Source organism: Rhinopithecus bieti, unplaced genomic scaffold (genome assembly GCF_001698545.2).
Source record: "Rhinopithecus bieti isolate Rb0 unplaced genomic scaffold, ASM169854v2 scaffold_2439, whole genome shotgun sequence".
Lineage (NCBI taxonomy): Eukaryota > Metazoa > Chordata > Mammalia > Primates > Cercopithecidae > Rhinopithecus > Rhinopithecus bieti.
The window spans coordinates 3937469-3947242 of NW_016804232.1; the positions used below are offsets into that span (position 1 = coordinate 3937469).

The following is a 9774-nucleotide window of genomic DNA, read 5'->3' on the forward strand; positions in this document are numbered from 1 at the left end:
TCCTTCTAATTATCTCAATCAGATTAAAGCTGAACCATTTAGAGAATACTAACAAATGATATTATGCTGAAAGGAGTGAGATGAAAAGCATCAATAAATTTAATCCTGGCAAATAATACCCACAAGAGTCATATTACTATTACTATCAATAGCTAATATGTTTGGGTACTCTCTGTGCCAGAGTCAGAGAGGTTAAGTACTTAGCCCACGATCACACAGCAATTATGTGGTAGGGATAGGGCTCAAACCCTGGCTTAACTGCACAACACTACTGCTGTGTTACACATGCCCCCTGCCCTCCTGTCTCAAAGTGTTGTGATTTACAGGCTTATTCAGTATCTGCTGAGGCCCTCTCAGCAAAAACACTGAATGTGAGCAGGGAGGGGGTAAGGTAGAAAACCCAGGTGCTACTCTCAAGAAGTTTAAGTAAAATGTAAAACTTGAGTGCTATGAAGGAAGGGACAAGATAAACTGGTGGAGTATGAAGGATCTTTAGAGCATTGAAAGTATTTTGCAGGATACTGCAGTAGTGGATATGTGACATACGTTTGTCAAAACCCATAGAACTGTACAACAGAGTGAGCCCCAATGTGAATGATGGAAAGTTAATAACAGTGCATCAATATCAGTTCATCAGTTGTAACAAATGTACCACATTAATGTAAAATGTTAATAACAGGGGAAAGTATATATGAGGGGGTATATGAGAACTCTATCTTCTGCTCAATTTTTCTGTAAACCTAAAACCTCTCTAAAACACAAAGTCTATTACTTAAAATAATAATAATTTTAAAAATAAAAAAAATCTAGTGTTATTAGTTCCCCAAAGGACACAAGACCTTATGAGGAGAAAAAGAGATTGGGGACGTATTCACATTTGAGACTTTAAACATGCATTGGTGTTAGCAAAACACTTCTATGGAGGAACACATGGACAAAAGGCCAAGAGCCCTTGAATTTAACTAAAGCATAGGTTATGGGATGGGATAGTAGCATATCTACTTCTGAACATATCAGATTGGACTGTCAGACTGGGGCCAGATTTTAGAAGATACCTAAATGTTAAGTCAAAGACTGAACTTTATTCTACAAGTAGATGGGAGTCACTGGAGCTTTCAGAGCAGGGGTGTGGCATAAGCAGAACTGTAATAAGCCTAATTTGACAGAAGCAAGTCCCATGTATGACAAGAATGGACATGAAAGCCAAGGTGATTAGACAGAAGGCCATTTTAATCATCTAAGCATGAGGTGTGAGGGTTTTCACCACACAGTACAGTAGGTTGGCCTGAAGAGACACACGAGCAAGTAATTACAGAGGAAAATCTAATAGGACCTCAAAACCGGTAGGACATGGGAGCAGGAGAGAAGGGGGGGTCAAAGGTGATGGTGCGGTTTCAAGCCTGGCTGACCACAGGAAAGGTGATATACTTAGCCAAAATAAAGAACACAGTGGTAACCAGAGTACAGGACATGTGAGTTTGGAGCTCAAGAGAGCTGGGGCTCTTATTAGAATCAGAATATTTGTCTTCAGTTAGTTTGTTTATAAACATAAAAACTCTTTATAAAAAATAAAATCTAATTCGAATACAGCACAAACCACCAGTTCAACCCAGGAAAATAATCAAGAAAAAAGGATATATATATGCTGCTTCTAATGCAATAGCATATAATCAGTACAACACTAGCTTTTGAGGTTGAGGAAACCGAAATAAATATTCCCAAGATTATCTTCCCTATTTTCCAATTTAAGAAGGCATTTAGAAGGAAGTTTACAGAAACTTTGTTTTTTTAATCCATCCCTCCTTAAGATGTGCAAACTTGGTCACATTTGGGATTTGTGAAACATCTTGAACTATTTTTCAGACATCTGAGTCCAGCAAATTCACCATTACTTTTGCCAAACATGTTTCCCTTAATTTGAAAACTGATGTGTATGTTCAAGACAACACAATCTTTCTGTTTTGGATTCATAATGTTTAACTCACCAGCATGCTTTGTCCTAATAGCAATGGCTAACGTTTGCAGAGTCCTTCCTATATGTTTATGACATGGCAACCTGTGAAGTGTGAAGTAGGTCTTACTATTATCTTGCTAAACTGATGAGGAAACTGGAACGCTGAAAAGTTAATCTGCCCACACTCACATGGCTACTCCTTCATGTTGTCAGAACTCCAACCAAGCTTTCAGATCCCAGAACCTGTGTGTGCTACGAATGAACATCCTATAATCTGAAATCCATTTTATCTGAACATCCTTTCCACTTATCTGTCACGTGCCAGGAAATGGGATGTGGCAAAGAAAAGGGGTTGGACCTCTATAGAAACAAGAAACTAAAAACTCACAACCTATGGTCTTTATGGCGTGAACTGCCTGCCCATTTCAGAGCAGAACTGGCACATATACTCTTACCATTAAAAAAAGTCAAGGAGACAAGAGCTCATGGTGAGGAATAGCAGATGAATTTCAAACTTCCAACAAAACTCAAAGCCATCTTACTCCCAGCTAGAAGACCAACAGACATCACAACCATTGGTTGGTGCAAAAGTAATTGCAGTTTTTGTCATTACTTTCAAAGGCAAAAACCGCAATTACTTTTGCACCAACCTAATAACACCCATGCAACGGACAGTTTAAAAGCAAATCGCAAGGCCAAGAAGTAACCAAAAGTTAATGCAAAGAAGAAAAAAAAAAAGCATCTCCTTAGGAATTTGCAGACCATAACACTTTCCCCTTACAAACCTTGAAGAAAATAATTTTTTAAGCAAAGAATCAAATTCTTCTTTTGAAAGAATCAAAGTGAACAGGGAACTTCCTTTGCATCATTAATCTATCAACTTTGGTTTCACATTGCATCAGCGTTAGGATAATAATTTCTGCTTTCTATCACTTTAAAGAATGTTTCCAGTAACTATCAGATCTGATAAAAGATCCCCAAGACCACGGCCTACATACGTTTATCATTAGTTTCTTTTTTAAAGCTGAGTTGTAGATTAATAAAAACTATCGAATTACTCCTTTAAAACAAAATCATGGGCCAAAAATGAGGCAAAACACTTCAAATTGAAAAGTCAGTATTTGTAAATCAATGAAAAAAAAAACTGTGTAAGAGAATGAGAATATGTAGAATATTGGAAGATTTACATTAAAAAACTCTTATTATTTAGAAAACACAACATGTAGCTTATGAAGTAATGAATCTATACCAAAAAGAGATTATTAAGTATTAAGCCATTTTACTTACAGTCTTCACACATTAATGGACTTGGACATTTTAAAGTCAACAATCACACCTAAGATCCGCATGCATACTTTCCATGGGAAAGCCACCATGTGAAATGCCACAAATGATCACTTAAATCACAACTGTACTTAAATAATTCAGAAAACTAAATGCCATCTCCTTTGTTATTTACACTTCAAATATAACACTAAAATTTAAAATCAAACCATGGGCACATTAAACTATGGGTACACTGTACTTCCTGCATAAGGGTTACTGAAGGCTTTATATGTTGATATAGGTTCTTAAATGTTACAAAAATCAAGTTTGGCTTGCTTTTTTTTTGTCATACAAGTTCTACAACACAGTTTTTCACTTGCATTATTTTAAATTTCAGTGTAAAGTGGCAAATACTTCTTTAAAAAGCTGTTCAAGTTTTCTGAACTATACCTTTGGGTTGTGGGTCTGCATATGTTTAAACAAAACTCCATATGAATGTTATTCCAGGAGCAGATACTCCGCTGAGAAAAGTACGAAAACAGATCTGTAAGGACACGCAGTGGAATGTGAGTGGTTTGGCTGGGAAGCTCACAATGAAGAACAAATTGCACCACAGAATGGCTGGAAAAGTTAATTAAGGCAACCTCACCAATAACTCAGCCAGTAACAAAACTTTTTGTTCATTTGTGTGACTTTAGTCATGAAATGGTGGATAGGAAAGAAAATGCAGGTATCACATTCATTTGGTTTTTGAAACTGAACTTTTTTTTTTTTTTTTTTTTTTTTTGAGACAGAGTCTGGCTCTGTCACCCAGGCTGGAGTGCAGTGGCGCGATCTTGGCTCACTGTAAGCTCCACCTCCCGGGTTCACGCCATTCTCCTGCCTCAGCCTCCTGAGTGGCTATGACTACAGGCACCCGCCACCACGCCCAGCTAATTTTTTATATTTCTAGTAGAGACAGGTTTCACCGTGTTAGCCAGGATGGTCTCGATCTCCTGACCTGGTGATCCGCCTGCCTCGGCCTCCCAAAGTGCTGGGATTACAGGTGTGAGCCACTGCACCTGGCTGAAACTGAACTCATTTTTAATTGTTCAGTTACAAATGGATATAGTTCAGGGCTTTGTAAAGGAAACACAAGAACCCTTCTGGAAACAGTAGCAATCAGTACTACCTGTTACAGCATCCACATGATTCTGTTTTCCTTTCTACGAATAGCCTCAGTGCAGGGGTCCAAGCATTTATGAAATATTTATAGAGAAAAATAGAAAAGATAGGAAGAGGGACAGAGGGACAGACGGATGGACAGAAGGATGGAGGGCCACGGCGATGTCAGCCACCAGTCAGCACACAAATAGTGTCCCAACTTGGAAAGCCTGCACCCCACGAACTCTAAATCCAGACAGGGGCAGGTCCAAAGCCCACACACCAGTCCCTGTGATCAAGACTGAGTGCAGAGGCAGCAGGTGACCAGGCTGCAGAAGAAAGGGCCTCTGCGCTTCCAGCAATCCATGCCCCTCAGCATAATCCTGGGACTGTAAAGAGGCGCTGAACTAGTTAGATGAAAACTGTAGAGGACTCTGTAAAAAAGACCATGGTAATTATTAGCATCACATACACAAAGAAAAAGGTTTATTGTCCTTTCTTTTACTTGTTCCTCTCTTTTAATTTGTTTTCCAAGAGTCTGCCTGTCGGCTTGCAATCCATATTTAAAAACACCACTTCCATTTTTCTTTTATTTGATTTTTGTTCCAAAATATAAAACACTAAATCTCTTAGAAGAAACAGGAACATTGAAAAACTGATCAGAGTTCGCCGGATTTCCAGGACAGCTATCATTTAGGCATGCTCCCTGCAAGTTTGACCAATGAGTGTCTGCCCCCAAACAGGACAGGATTCATACACATTTAGGAGAAAATGTGGGCTCAAGGGCACAAACTGATCAGGGCAGGAAGCCAGTGGAGTGGGGTTGAGGAAACAGGTGATTATTTAACACTGTAGCACTAACATTTGTAAATCATGACTGCTCCTTCTCTGGCTAGTTTTATCTCGTAGCTTCCTGGCTGTTGTGGGGCTGGTCAGGTTAGTTCTGTTCCCAATCACCCTCAACAGAATCATGAGGGAAACCCGAGGTCCAAGAGCAACTCAAGACAAATGCAGCTGCAGTGGAAAACCTCCTGAGAATGTGTCTAGGTGTGGGAGTGGCACAAACAACAGTATCTTCATAAGACTGAGACTCTGTGGCCATGCAGGTGAGATTCATAAACACGAGAGGCGCTTCTGCAGGCTCCATGCAGCGCAGCAACATCTTCTGCCATGCACTTGTTCTTGCCTGTTCTCACATTCACACACATGCATGCCCATAGTTACCCCTACCACACACACCCACACACCTACACACTCACGCATACACTTGCCCACACTCACACATATCCTCACACACTCACACCCCCTACACACGCACACTCACTCACACCCTGACACACAGGCATGTACACTCACACAAACTATAAAGATAACCAAAAGCTGATGTTCCTGAAGCCAAATACGTAGGAAGCATTTATTCCTACAGAATTACCATAAAAATTACCAAATAACCAACACTGCATATACTGATTCTATTTCTAAAATAATAAATTTGCCTAAATTTTACCAATTCCAGAAAAAAGAAACCAAGGTAACATATTTTTAAGGAGAAATGCCTTCTATAACCACATTGGATGAAAAATGCCATATTATGGCTCAGTTAAAATAAGCACCAGTCTTGACTTTAAATACCATCAATAAAGGAGGAAATACTTTCACATATATGTAAATTCATTATTTTAACTAAGACATAAACACATCTCCCTAAAGATCAATTTAAAACGATTTAAGGATCAATTTAAAACAATTTAAAACTGAAGTCATTTTAAAACTGAAGTCATTTGCCAGTAGTTTTAAGAGCCAGCTCCTGCCCTACCCAGTGCAGCCAGCAATGCACACTCACGAAACTGGGTGAAGAAGTGCAGGTGAGAAGCACAGGCTCTCAGCAGACAAGGAGGGGCCCAGAGAGAAGTGGTCAGGCTGCTTGGAAGTATCTGTCCTTAGAGTCTAACGTTCTGGACTGCAGTTATCTTCCAAAGGAGATTCTGACTCTCCAAGTGGACGTAAAAACATGTAAATCAATCTAGTAAAACCTGTCTTGGAATATAGAAAATATAAGAATAGCAGGTTGGCTCATACAAATCAGTGTGCCCAGATACGCAGTGTCCAGGAACTAGGAGAACGGGTCAGCTCATTCTTCCTAAAGGCCCAAGGAGAAGCAGAGAAATTCAGCGAGGCCAGGAATGGCTATGAAATCTACAAGAAGGAAAGGCATTAGTGGCCCACAATGGAGAAACAGCAGGGACAGGAAGTGAAGGTTACCATTAATGTATTCAGTCTGTTTGTACCAGGGAGGCTCTGGAATTTATTTTCAACACTCCATGCTTGAACTGAAATGCCTCTCAACATTTTGCTTAAAATTTAAAAATATAGAATACATTCACGCCATTCTCCTGCCTCAGCCTCCTGAGTGGCTATGACTACAGGCACCCGCCACCACGCCCAGCTAATTTTTTATATTTCTAGTAGAGACAGGTTTCACCGTGTTAGCCAGGATGGTCTCGATCTCCTGACCTGGTGATCCGCCTGCCTCGGCCTCCCAAAGTGCTGGGATTACAGGTGTGAGCCACTGCACCTGGCTGAAACTGAACTCATTTTAATTGTTCAGTTACAAATGGATATAGTTCAGGGCTTTGTAAAGGAAACACAAGAACCCTTCTGGAAACAGTAGCAATCAGTACTACCTGTTACAGCATCCACATGATTCTGTTTTCCTTTCTACGAATAGCCTCAGTGCAGGGGTCCAAGCATTTATGAAATATTTATAGAGAAAATAGAAAAGATAGGAAGAGGGACAGAGGGACAGACGGATGGACAGAAGGATGGAGGGCCACGGCGATGTCAGCCACCAGTCAGCACACAAATAGTGTCCCAACTTGGAAAGCCTGCACCCCACGAACTCTAAATCCAGACAGGGGCAGGTCCAAAGCCCACACACCAGTCCCTGTGATCAAGACTGAGTGCAGAGGCAGCAGGTGACCAGGCTGCAGAAGAAAGGGCCTCTGCGCTTCCAGCAATCCATGCCCCTCAGCATAATCCTGGGACTGTAAAGAGGCGCTGAACTAGTTAGATGAAAACTGTAGAGGACTCTGTAAAAAAGACCATGGTAATTATTAGCATCACATACACAAAGAAAAGGTTTATTGTCCTTTCTTTTACTTGTTCCTCTCTTTTAATTTGTTTTCCAAGAGTCTGCCTGTCGGCTTGCAATCCATATTTAAAACACCACTTCCATTTTCTTTTATTTGATTTTGTTCCAAAATATAAAACACTAAATCTCTTAGAAGAAACAGGAACATTGAAAACTGATCAGAGTTCGCCGGATTTCCAGGACAGCTATCATTTAGGCATGCTCCCTGCAAGTTTGACCAATGAGTGTCTGCCCCAAACAGGACAGGATTCATACACATTTAGGAGAAAATGTGGGCTCAAGGGCACAAACTGATCAGGGCAGGAAGCCAGTGGAGTGGGGTTGAGGAAACAGGTGATTATTTAACACTGTAGCACTAACATTTGTAAATCATGACTGCTCCTTCTCTGGCTAGTTTTATCTCGTAGCTTCCTGGCTGTTGTGGGGCTGGTCAGGTTAGTTCTGTTCCCAATCACCCTCAACAGAATCATGAGGGAAACCCGAGGTCCAAGAGCAACTCAAGACAAATGCAGCTGCAGTGGAAAACCTCCTGAGAATGTGTCTAGGTGTGGGAGTGGCACAAACAACAGTATCTTCATAAGACTGAGACTCTGTGGCCATGCAGGTGAGATTCATAAACACGAGAGGCGCTTCTGCAGGCTCCATGCAGCGCAGCAACATCTTCTGCCATGCACTTGTTCTTGCCTGTTCTCACATTCACACACATGCATGCCCATAGTTACCCCTACCACACACACCCACACACCTACACACTCACGCATACACTTGCCCACACTCACACATATCCTCACACACTCACACCCCTACACACGCACACTCACTCACACCCTGACACACAGGCATGTACACTCACACAAACTATAAAGATAACCAAAAGCTGATGTTCCTGAAGCCAAATACGTAGGAAGCATTTATTCCTACAGAATTACCATAAAATTACCAAATAACCAACACTGCATATACTGATTCTATTTCTAAAATAATAAATTTGCCTAAATTTTACCAATTCCAGAAAAAAGAAACCAAGGTAACATATTTTAAGGAGAAATGCCTTCTATAACCACATTGGATGAAAATGCCATATTATGGCTCAGTTAAAATAAGCACCAGTCTTGACTTTAAATACCATCAATAAAGGAGGAAATACTTTCACATATATGTAAATTCATTATTTTAACTAAGACATAAACACATCTCCCTAAAGATCAATTTAAAACGATTTAAGGATCAATTTAAAACAATTTAAAACTGAAGTCATTTTAAAACTGAAGTCATTTGCCAGTAGTTTTAAGAGCCAGCTCCTGCCCTACCCAGTGCAGCCAGCAATGCACACTCACGAAACTGGGTGAAGAAGTGCAGGTGAGAAGCACAGGCTCTCAGCAGACAAGGAGGGGCCCAGAGAGAAGTGGTCAGGCTGCTTGGAAGTATCTGTCCTTAGAGTCTAACGTTCTGGACTGCAGTTATCTTCCAAAGGAGATTCTGACTCTCCAAGTGGACGTAAAACATGTAAATCAATCTAGTAAAACCTGTCTTGGAATATAGAAAATATAAGAATAGCAGGTTGGCTCATACAAATCAGTGTGCCCAGATACGCAGTGTCCAGGAACTAGGAGAACGGGTCAGCTCATTCTTCCTAAAGGCCCAAGGAGAAGCAGAGAAATTCAGCGAGGCCAGGAATGGCTATGAAATCTACAAGAAGGAAAGGCATTAGTGGCCCACAATGGAGAAACAGCAGGGACAGGAAGTGAAGGTTACCATTAATGTATTCAGTCTGTTTGTACCAGGGAGGCTCTGGAATTTATTTTCAACACTCCATGCTTGAACTGAAATGCCTCTCAACATTTTGCTTAAAATTTAAAAATATAGAATACAGGAACAGTGGCTCTGTGTTATCTCTGAACACAAATAAGTACATTAAATTTTTATAAGCTAACAACAAAACCTGCATCTCAGATACTAACATTACCTTGAGGTTCAATCATTAACACTTCTTAAAATCCTTTAAAGTAGACTACTTAAAGTTGGGGCTGGGGGAGACTCCTGTCCTGTCACTAATTTTGACAAGACAACTTTTGTGTCTTTTGTACTAATTATTCCGAGTAGTATAGATGATCCATATGCAACACAAAGCATTTTGAACTCTTGCCAGACTCGTCAAGATGATTTCCAAAATGCCAAAACAGGAACTTCTGATAATAAATAACCTATCACATTTACATCTCAAATTAGAAAGTTTGGAAGTCAACGTGTAGGTTGAGTG

At 40.4% G+C, this 9774-nt stretch overlaps 1 protein-coding gene across 1 annotated transcript in view; it reads right to left on the reverse strand.

Annotated features, from left to right (window-relative positions):
* Window positions 1-9774, reverse strand: part of GLI3 (GLI family zinc finger 3) — a 285310-nt gene that overhangs the window by 261411 nt on the left and 14125 nt on the right.